The 11,280-nt window shown below is 30.2% G+C and overlaps 1 long non-coding RNA gene across 2 annotated transcripts; it reads left to right on the top strand.

Annotated features, from left to right (window-relative positions):
• The first annotated feature begins 1,447 nt into the window (after positions 1 to 1,447).
• On the top strand, positions 1,448 to 9,002 carry LOC124888488. 2 transcript variants are annotated; one of them, XR_007046776.1, is made up of 4 exons: positions 1,448 to 1,581; positions 3,600 to 3,679; positions 8,444 to 8,540; positions 8,780 to 9,002. It is a non-coding gene; the product is annotated as an uncharacterized LOC124888488 (long non-coding RNA). The 2 variants fall into 2 exon arrangements; XR_007046775.1 differs by having other exon boundaries at positions 3,600 to 3,659.
• The last annotated feature ends 2,278 nt before the right edge of the window (positions 9,003 to 11,280 follow it).

Raw genomic sequence — 11,280 nt, forward strand, 5'->3', positions numbered from 1 at the left:
TGTATGTATATATGTGTATATATTTTCTATAGACTAAAGTCTAAAGCAGTATATATTTAATGTATACATATGTATATGTTTTATAAAGTAGTATATATGTAATATATATATATATATATATATATATATATATATATATGTTGTATGTATATTGTTTCATGTAGTTTGTTAAATATATATATATATATTCTATAGACTAAAGTCTAAAGTAATATATATTTAATGTATACATGTATATATGTTTTCTAAAGTAGTATAATATGTAATGTATATATGTTATATGTTTATTATTTAAGTATTTTTATTATATATAAAAAAAAAGAGAAACTCACGACGACCAAGGGCAATCCTGAAAATCATACTAAAATAAAGGGAAATAAAGTAATTTTAATTAAATGGTACGATGTTCAATAAAAAATCTAGAGTAATCTCCTCTTTTTATTTTTCATTGTAGATAAATATCTAAGAGAAATAAATACAATAAATTTTCTCTAAAAATATCTGTGAAGATTTATATATTCAAAAAATTGACTTGACACACCCCTTAAGAAATTATTTAATATAGGTTTATTTTACTAAAATAATTTTATTAATTATATATTAAAAATATGAATTTGAACATTTACACTTTTCATAGTCAGTTAATGATAGGGATAGTATAATCAAAATACAAAAAACTTTTCTTAATTTTAGAACTTGGACAACTAAAAGATCTAGAATAATCTCCTTTTATTTTTTTCATTCTAGATAAATGTCAAGAGAAATTAATACTCCCTCTTCTTCATTTTAGTTGGGCCTAATTGACTTGACATACTCCTTAAGAAATTATTTAATATATGCTTATTTTACTAAAGTAAGCCTATTAATTATGCATTAAAAATATGAATTTGAATATTTACACTTTACATAATTAGTTAATGATAGAGGTAGTGCAAAATACAATAAACTTCTCTTGATTTTCGAACTTGAACAATTAAAATAAAATAAGCAATTTAAGCAAAAAGGCCGACTAAACTACCTATCTAATCAAATAGAAAAATATAATATAAAAAGAGTTCAAGAAAATGGTACAATGATCAATAAAAATCTAGAATAATCTCATTTTGTCTTTTTCATGGTAGATAATTGTTAAGAGAAATAAATACCCCCTCCATTTCATTTTTATTGACCATAATTGATTTAACAAATTTCTTAAAAAAATTTTTAATAAAGGCTAATTTTATTAAAGTAATCGTATTAATTATGCGTTAAAAATATGAATTTGAATATTTACAATTTACATAGTTAGTTAATAATAGAGGTAATATAAGCAAAATACACTAAACTTCTTTTAATTTTAGAACTTGATTAATTAAAATGAAACAAATAACTTTTTTTTAAAAAGCCAACTAATATGAAAAAGAGAGAGTACAATAAATTCTCCTATCTATGTATCCACCACTATCATGTTAAAGGACTTCTTTCTCAGCCACATAAATCAATATCTATTCATGTGTCCATTCATCACAAGAACATTTAAAAGACAATTCTAGAAATGATCTTTTCAGAATTAACATTTCTAGAAGTGATCCAAATAAATAGGTCAAGTCTCTTCATTTTCTCTCTCAGATATCTCTTCTATCAATCATCAAATCATTGATAAGTTTATCTATCTTTTAATTCTCATTTTTTTTTTATACACTGATTTATTCATTCATCAATTGATAATTCTTATGATATATTTTTAAAAACTATGCCTTTGTGACAGAATTGATATTTTTATCTAATTTTAACATGTATTTTTGTAGAAATATTGATATATTGTGTGTTTTGGTTTAGAAATTGTCAATTTTAAGGCTTAAAAAGGCATTGGGTTCATGTTTTCAAAAACTATCTTCTGTTTTTAGCAGCTGTTCTATTTAATTTTTTTGGGCGTATGTTTATATAGTTTTGCGCTTAAAGTTATCTTTTTACTTCTAAAGCACCATAATTTTCATTAAGGTTGGTGAATAGTTTGTTGATCCAATATATGATGTGGAGCCACATTTGAATTTATTGGCAAGTAAATGAGAAATTAGTCCTTTAAGGATTAGATGTCTCTTTTGCCTATTTGAAGTGTTCAATTTGTGCCCCATAAATTTTTCTCATAATTTTTCGGAAGCTCTTCGATCTTAGCATAGACTATTATGTATTGGAGCTAACATACTCTAAATTATTCTTATTCCCTGTAAGAAAGATAACACTGTAATTACTAATAACATTACAATACCTTAAAAACATGCATAAGAAGGAATGATACTAAGCCCGAAAAGCACATATGAATTATGGTAAGTGTTATTGGTAATGAAAAATTAAAGTATTTTGGTGAAAGTACCCAATGCCAAAATAAGAAACCATAACATGAATAATTAGCTCTTCCTAATGGCACTGGCAAGATAAAGAATAAAACTTGAATGGTACCGGAAAAAATTAAGCAGCAGCATGTCTTTTTCCTAAAACGACATTGCATAAGTGCAGCACTAAAATAAAAAGTCTATGCAGCAAAAGAACAGTGAGAGTGAGACAAAAGAAGTTAGTAGCACGTTGCTTATCCTGCGCATGACTTTTCCAAGGCAATCTATCCTTTCTTTTCTGCTTCTCCCTTTCCACGCCATCCTTCTAATTTAGTTACCAAGAAAATAAAGCTCTAAAATGTTACTCAGTCCTTTTTCGTTGCAACTTACCCACAAAAGAAAACATAAATGGACCCAAAACGTAGGAACTGCTAAAGGGCAAGTGGAGGGGAAAGAAAAAAAACTGAGAAAGGAGTTCACACAAGGGTGCTTTCAATTTTAACATTGACGTAAAGATTCGAGGTTTCAACATTTCTTAAAATTTACGATGCAACAAGTATCTTTAACAGAAGATAAGGGGACTGTCTTTTAATTCAGGCAAAAATGCTATAATGCTAAAGGTTAGAAGGAACTCATCCTCTGTAATTTTAAGTTAACAACAACTACCATTTTAGTGTCCTATATTTTTTAAGTTAACGACCTCGAATCCTATCCGTACCGAAAAAGAAAAAAGTGAAACCAAACAAAACTAATAGAACACTATAAAAAATAATATACCTTGTTGTGCAAAATAACTCCAAAGGATAACATTGTATACATAAGGAGATATATATATGTCAACATAAGTTACTTGTTGATCGTCATATTTTCTTCTATGACACTTTATGTTTTGCTAGCATAACTCTACAACCTAATGAAAATTCTAACATATACCCTCCATTCCAAAAATCAAGTAATGCAAGTCTACAATATTTTGGCAGATTAGAGGCACACCTTCAATTCGACTATTATGTTTTAAGCTTTTCATAACAAGAATTATGTTGACTTGGATTGCACAAGTAGGTCATCCATACATGGTCTGATCCTTTATATTCCCTATCGTTATGGCTTATTTTTAGGTTTTTGGATAAGTGTATTTAAACTTCCATTATGAATTTGTAATTTGGTGATGTTTTTGTTCTGTTCTGAAGTGATAAGTTGCTTCCTTGACATTTTTTTTTATTATTTTGGGTATATATATTATGTCACTGTCTTAGAAATAAATAGTTGACTTTCTTTTGATTTCAGGAATCAAATAGGAGTTCAATCTCAGGAATACCACCATAAGTGCAACTAATTTGTCGATAGGTATGTCAATGTTTATCTAGGTGAGTATGGACATTTTAAAGAGAGAGACATAAATATTATTTATATTACCTACAATGTAATTCTTTCAATTTACAATTGAATTTTCATACCGATACTACGTCAACTTACGTTATTGGAACTTTTATTCTAATAGCTATTGTATTTGTCTTCTTTGAATAAAAATTGATTTTATTATTACATTTTGAAAACATACCGGTATAAGAAGTCATCCAGTCCTCGATGATGTGAATACACCTAAGTGACGATTCACATTTTGTGAGAAACATTTGCAATGACTAAGTAGGACTTACTTTTCCACTAGTTACTACTTTAGGCTATAGTGTATATAATAGTACTAATTGTAAATAGACTCTAATTTCAAAGTTGTAATTCTCTATATATTAGCCTCCTTCAATAAAATTAGAAAGATGATAATTTAATTAGCTTATTACCATATGATCTACCCGTACTATTATTTCTCCTCTCCGACTATAAAAATAAGTTCTTGATTGATTAAATCTTGTCCAAAGCTATGCTGATTGGTGGGGATGAGTTAGAACATAAAAGTCTCATTGTCAATATCGAGACCAACCATCCTTTTTTAGGGGGGGGGGGGGTTAATTTTGCATTTTATTAATAATTATCACTTGATGGACCAACCCGTCTCACAACAAAACAAAATCCTACACTTCACCATACCCGGCCGAACCCAAAACAAAATAACAAATAGAAAGATAGGGTTTCCAAAAACATTAGTTTCCTAATCCACGTTTCAGCTCCACCGCCTTTTACACTACTGTTTCAATTCCTCCTATTGAAGATGCTGATCGATCTTGCAACTCCTTTCTTTTGATTTCGTGCTTTGTTTAAATTACAGAGGTAATGAATGAATTCCATTTGAAAATTTACTCTTTTATTTCCGTTTTCATCTAAATCTTGATACTCTCCTCTTCTTAGCTTCATTCTCCTGCATTTGCGACAATTGAAACTTGTTGTACGACTCAGAGAACCCTGGTCTGCTGAGATATTATTAACAGCTAAGTATGCAATCCTCTTCTTGTTTCCCTTCAAATTTCTGGATCTGAGGAAATTGACCCCATTTTCTGTTGCTTGTGATCCATAGATCTGATAGTTTTGAAGAAAAAAGAAGTCTTGATGTCGTAAATATTCAGCTAGTTGCCTATATCTCAGGTTTTTGCAGATCGATCTGGTCCATCTGCACTTTCTTAATGCTGGGAACTGATTACTGTAAAAGTTTAATAATACATGCAATTTCATTGATGATACATACGTCTGTATACATATTACATGTAAACTATTGAGGTTGAATATTTTCTTGCCCCTTATCATCTTGCTGGTATGATCCTCAAGTATGGACTCTGCCATTTTTCACTATTTACAATGGCTTTACCTCTTTTCTCTAATTGCTGATATCTTATGATGGTGAATGCACATTTATCTATTGCTAAGTTAGCTAAATAATCAACTAACTGATTGCCCTCCCTATAGATATGTTGATAATGAGTTGCTTGTTTTGCATTAAACTATTTATCCGTTTGACTGTATTTGATATGCTCAATGGACACAACCATTCATTTGTCAATACCTTCTGTATGAGTAGGGAGTCCATCTGAATGATAATTTTATTGTGCTTTGATTGTGAACAATGCTTAGCTGCATGTAAAATTGCATTAGCCTCTGCCTGCATACTATCTGTATAATGATGTGGTTCTCCCTTAGAAAATAAGACATCTCCATTCTCATTCCTTAAACAAAAAGTATAGGAACTGTCTCCTTCCTCTCCTCTCACAGCTCCATCTGTGTTGTATTTTACCTATCCCTGCTCCAGAGCCTTCCACATACTGTAATGGTTTTCACTCTTGTTTGTAATTTGTTCATTTATGTAATTATGTGTGGCCATTCTGTTGGGAATTCCATTGCTGGCTTCCTAAACATCATTCTAAGATTCCTTGTAACATTATATATGATCCTCAAACCTGTAGTTTCCTTATCTTTATGTTTCTTCCTGTTCCTTCTCCTCTACAGTTCCTACAGAATTATGCTAGGAAAAGCAAAGTAATATGGCTTTTCTCTTCCTTTTACTTCAGCATTCCACCATCTTAGGATTGTTCCCCTTAGAATCAGATTGTGAATATGAATACCTGTAAAAGAAGAAAAATAGGACCAAGTCCTGTTAGATTGAAAAAAATTACTGAAGACATGAGCTATTGTCTCCACTTTCGGGGCATTAGAACACCAGCACTTAGATGGCCTCTGTATCCCCCATCTCATAACAGTATCATCCACAGGAATTCTTCTTCTCCACAGCCTCCAAATGAAGAAACTAATCTTAAAAGGTACATCTTTCACCTATATCTTCTTGAAAATGTTATCTATCCCTTCCCTATTCCTTATTTACTACCAGGCTGATTTAACTGTGAACAAAACTTTTGGTTCAATACTCCATATAGGCCAATCCTCTTCTGCACCTGATGGGGGGCTGATTTTGTTAATAACATGATATGCTACTTTATCAGTGAATAAAGATCTAATCACTTGTTCATCCCATGTATCATTTCTGATTAATTCTTTAAGCTGACTATACTGACTTTGTTCTTCATCAGCTCCTTCCATTGTAAAATATAAATCTCCTTGTCCAGTCCAGTTATCCAACCATATGTCACTGTTTCCTTGGCTTACTTGCCATGCTATCAAATGCTCCACCATGTCTCTTGCCAGTAGCATCTTCTTCCACACTTGTGATCCATCTGCACCAGTTTTTCACCTTACTAATTTTGGATGCTCCTTTTTGCAGTATTTATTGAATATATACTCCTCTAAATTATTTTTGTAGTCCTGAAAGACTACCACAGCTTACAAAAAAGTGCCATAGAGACACCAGCAATCCTTCTAAAACCCAACCCCCCTTCTTCTAGTGATAAGCTAAAAGTTTGCCATTTTACCCAAAGCCTTCCCTTCTTTTCAATTTTACTACTCCAAAAAATTAAGCTAGCATTATTTGAATAGTATTCAATACATTCATGGGAGGGTTCAATACTGATAAACAATGTATTGGGATGCCCTGTAAAACATGCTTGATCAACACAACTCTACCTCTATAAAAAAATAATTTGCCCTTCCATGTTTGCACTTTACTAGCAATTTTGTTAAGTAATTACTGATAGTAATCCTTTTTCTTTCTCATGTAAAAGACTGGACACCCTAGGTAAAGGAAAGGGAATTCTCTTCTCAAAATACCAGTAGCCACTTCTGCTAACACCTCTATTCCATTAGATACTCCTTTGTGCAAATAAATTGCACTCTTCTCTTTGTTTATTTTCTGTCCTGATATTTCCTTATATTTATCCAAAACTGTAGTGACCAACTGTAAAGTTTTCACTTCAGCTTTGCACAATACGATCATATCGTCTGCAAAAGCAAGGTGATTCAATTTTGGACTTCCTCTTGGCATCCCAAATAGCTTGAACTTTTTTTGTACCAATCTCTTCATTGATCTTGATAGCACCTCTGCTGCTATTATAAACAAAGTTGGTGACAATGGACCCCCCTGCTTCAACCCTCTTGTAGATCTAAAAAATCCTTTAGACTGACCATTTAAAAGTATTGAATACCAATTATTTTTCAACAGTCTAAAGACCATGTCTATCAGCACCTCTGAAAAAACAAATGATCTCAATACCTTTGTTAAAAACAACCATTCCACTCTATCATATGGTTTCATCATATCAAGCTTTAAGACCATGTTAGGTGGCTTATCTCTCTTTCTAATTTCTAAAATAATTTTTTGAACTACCAGTACATTTTCAACAGTACTCCCTCTTTGAACAAAACCTGCCTGTTCTGGAGATATCAATTGAGGTAAAATTCCTTTAATCCTTTCATGAACAATTCTTGAAAAAATCATATTGACAAACTAACTAAGTGAGATAGGCCCCATGTCTATAAAATTGTTCACTACTAACTTCTTTTGTAACGATACCAACCATCCTTCTATCATATTACTGGCATTTAGCTTGAGTATATACCCATCATCTTGAAGTATTGCCTTTTTTTTCAAATAATTTACATTGTCAGTGTGTATGCTGTGTTCATATAGTAAAAGCAATGATGGATCAGTAATATCCATGTCATGTCTAGGAAAATTGGTTTTAACATTTTGCTCGATGTTCAGTCCATCTTTAAAGATATTATCGGCCGACCTTCTATTAGTGAACAACTCTAGCAACATGATACCAAAGCTATAAACATATCCAAGAGTGGATAGATTTACACCTGATCAATATTCTGCAACATAAAGAAGAATTATGTTGGGACACTGAACATATGTTCACTCAGATGAAAATAACAATCTCGTATGAATGATTACTTCTTGATTTGTTCATTACATACCTTGGCATCAGAAATACATATAAGATTGAGGTACAAAAACATTTACATGTTAGAACCCCTGATAATGGAAATAGATATAATCCAAGAGAAATCAATATAGATTAATGAAATACCTGGTGGGATATAACCTATAGAACCCTTTAATGCAATAAAAGTCTGTTTGTTCAATGATGATTTGAAGAGAAACTTTGCCAATCCCAAGTCCCCAACATGGGCAGTCATATCTTCATCGAGGAATATGTTGGCACTTGGCATCTAATACTTCTTCCTTGTGATTCTTCTAATATTTGATGTTTGCTTAGAATTTGAATCAACACATGCTAAATTTTTTTTAATTTGTTCACCGAGTAATAACTTTTTAATAATTTTTGCAGGTGCTTTTTAGGAGCTTGAGTTAACTTCAAAGGTGAAAAGATGAATGAGTGTCATTGGTATCAGTATTTCACAATAATTCAGCTACTTTGCCAATAGGTATGTAAATGTTTATCCAAAATTTTAAAGACAGAGAGATACATACAGTATTACTAATGCTACCTACAATGTTATTCTTTCAATTTATAAATGGATTTTCATTCCGATACCATGATCGCTTATAGGTTATTAAAACTTTTATTCTAATAACTATTGTTTTTCTTTTTTGAATAAAGATATATTTTATTATCACAATTTGAACTTCTTAACTAATTCAATCATTAAATCTAATTTAACAGGTGTTTTGATTGTGAATGCTCAAGAGATTGATCACAACGACAAAAATGCATCTCCTATTATAGAATTTATAAACATTAGCAGTATCAATGTAAATAGGCAACAACGACTATGATATGTGAATGTGCGCATCCAAAAGTATGTTATTTCCATAATTGTATAAAACATACATTTGGGATCATTTTCATCAACTGATCCAATCAAACGAGATAACCCTTACTGTTACATCTTCATTTTATACTTTCCCCATTTCAATCTTTTGTCGCTAAATTTTCAAAAGATGTCCATGCTTTTCAAAATTGGCATCTAAACCCTGAAAATTAGAATGTACCTTGAAAATTAGAATGTGCATGAAGGTAAAAAATTTTTTCTCATTGATCAGTTTTTTTCTATTATACGCGTTGGGTCCATGCAACACACTGGTATACCTATCTAGTTTATATAGAAGAGTGAGTAAGTGAGATGACCAAGGGCATTCTTATCATTTTAAAAAAAAAGTGCATTGTTTTCTTATTTTGTAAGCCTCAAAGTTTGTACATTCATTTTTAGTGACAAAAAAAAATTCTTTTTGTAAATGTTAATCATACCTCATAGTTTTATAATATCACACGCGGACACCACAATTTTATTCATAACTTTCTATAAATGTTTGCTGTGAGTTCTAATACACAATACTCATTTCTATTTTTTTTTATAAGTGGTAAAATTTTAATTTTATTTTGTTCATGAAATGTCCATAGGCAAATATGAATTAAATTTTTTCTTTGCACATTTGGTTATAGTAAATTATTTATTAGAGTAAGAAAAAATAAAAAAATATATTACTCCCTTCATTTAGAAAAGAATGACCCATTTTAATTTGACACGGAGTATAAGAAAATAAAGAAAATTTTTGCATCTTGTGGTCATAAATTAAAGTTATGTCAAATGTATCAAAATGTCCTTTATCTTGTGGTTCTAAGCATGATACGTAGAAAGTTGAAACTAAAATATTGCCACAAAAAGAAAACTTCATCCTTTTTAAAATAAATTAAAATAAAAAATAGGTATTTATTTTTGAAATAGAGGGAGAAGCAAACATCTACGAGGCATTCATCTATCCACAATTCACAACATTCAAAAACAATTTCAAGTTGAACTTTTCCACGTTATCAAAAATAATTTTAAAATATAATTTGTTAAACCTTAAAAAGTAATTTAAGTAGTGAGTATTGTTCATACTTTATTATGATATATGAGAATTTATGTGATAATTATTTTATTAAATATAAATTAAAATAATATATTTGAATCAAATGGAAAGAATAATTTTATATTTAAAGAGAAAATATATTTTAAATTTAATTCATTTAAATATTTTTTTTCAATCGTGGTGTCCAGAAGAGTTTTCTGTTCAAATTATGCATAACTAGTTCATGTTTAAGGTAACACTTACAAATATAATCAAGAGTATAATATTTTTTTCATAATTTTTTAATATTTTCATATAATTTTTTATATGAATCCCACTACAACTCTATTTTAAATGAAAAAATTAAATATAATGGTCATTTCATTAGAATCCTTTCAATGTCACGAATGACGCAATCTTTCACATGGATTCCACATACATCGACTATAAGTCTATTTTGATATGTAATAAAAAACTAAATGCATTATATCAGAATGTCTATTTTAATACGTTCTATGTCTCAATTCAAATGATATATTTTTTTTTAGTCAGTTCTAAAGAAGATTGACACTTTTATTTGATTAGTATTTTATATAGGGATGACAATGATGTGGTGCGGTGCGGATGCGGTGTGAGTTTTTCTAAACTCGCAAGTTTTAAAATCGTACCGCACCGCACCGCATCACCTTTAAACCTGCATAAACCCGCCTCACATTCATACCCGCATAACCGCACCGCACCGCTTCATATTTTTATTTTTTCCTCTTTGTTTTGAAAAAATCGTAACTCCATTGAAAATCATAATATTTTTAAATCTACAACTAGAAAATAATAACTAATTTATATTATATCACTTTTCACTAAAAATTGTCAAAAAGTATAACGTGTACAAGTAATAATCAAATAACATATTTTTATTAAAATGAATAGAGATGTTAAAAAAGCTATTATAAAATTATTTATTTGTAGTGTTATACTTGTCACTTTAAGTATCATCAGTTTTTAAGTAAAGAATACATATAATTTTAGGTATATTCACGAGGACAATACTAATTTTTAGCTTTTTTTAATTTAAACTCGCATATACCAGCAATCCGCACCGCACCATTTAAAAAAAACTTACTTTAACCCTCCCCGCACCTACACCGCACCGCATAATTTAAAATCCGCATCACCCCGCATAGCTTAAAACCCGCCCCGCCCCGCCCCGCACCGCCCCATTGTCATTCCTAATTTTATAGCATTATTATTATTTTAGTCATGTTGAATTTTGTTTATTTGTCAAAAAATTCACAAAGGTATTCTCTTCTATTTAAAGTTTATTTATTTTAA

Source organism: Capsicum annuum, chromosome 11 (genome assembly GCF_002878395.1).
Source record: "Capsicum annuum cultivar UCD-10X-F1 chromosome 11, UCD10Xv1.1, whole genome shotgun sequence".
NCBI lineage: Eukaryota > Viridiplantae > Streptophyta > Magnoliopsida > Solanales > Solanaceae > Capsicum > Capsicum annuum.